This window comes from Trypanosoma theileri (genome assembly GCF_002087225.1).
Source record: "Trypanosoma theileri isolate Edinburgh chromosome Unknown TM35_Tth_25_V1, whole genome shotgun sequence".
Lineage (NCBI taxonomy): Eukaryota > Euglenozoa > Kinetoplastea > Trypanosomatida > Trypanosomatidae > Trypanosoma > Trypanosoma theileri.
This window is the reverse complement of record NW_021639867.1, coordinates 180337-181058: the sequence shown is the minus strand read 5'-3', so window position 1 is coordinate 181058 and position 722 is coordinate 180337.

The following is a 722-nucleotide window of genomic DNA, read 5'->3' as shown; positions in this document are numbered from 1 at the left end:
TGGCGCTGGAACCCGGGGTGCCGTACCCTCCTCAACTTTTTTTTTTGCCACCATCATGGGGCAGGTGGCGTGGACCTCTGAAGTGAATCACGGCTCGCCTTTGGCAATGGGGGCTGTCCAATCGCGGCGCACAGCTTACGCACTTCCATCTCCCAGGGAAAAGCCAAACATGCCTCACACATTGTTGTGGTGGGGCAGGCGGTGGGGTGCCAACAAACCAAAACACCTATGAGGCAATATGTTCTTATGGGGGAGTGTTTTCTTATTGTGCTTATTTTTCCTTTTCTGCATTTCCCATGGATTTCCTTTTCACACCACACATGGCAGTAGGGGAACGCCTTAACATATCACACCATAGCGGAATTTGCCTTTATCATGAGGGTGTGGTGAATCCCTTCCCTTTGTTCTTTTTGTTCATGGTGTGGGCCATCCAACAGCACCTTTTACTCGGTGGCACGCGGCACCATGTCATGAGGGGAACGGGGAAGGGTCATCTTTGCGGAATACCTTTCAAACCCATCTTACTCAGCGTTGAAGGTATTCCGCACTATTCCCAACCCCACTCATTTTATAAGTGAAACACCCCAGGGAGCCACCCCACCCCTCTTCTTGTTGCGCACAAGACGCTGTGACAAGCTGGCCGCCCGCCTTGGGTGGTGGGGGTTGTGTTCTCTCCTCCTCCTCCTTCTTGGGGTGAGGGATAAAAAAAAAAAGAAAAGGGC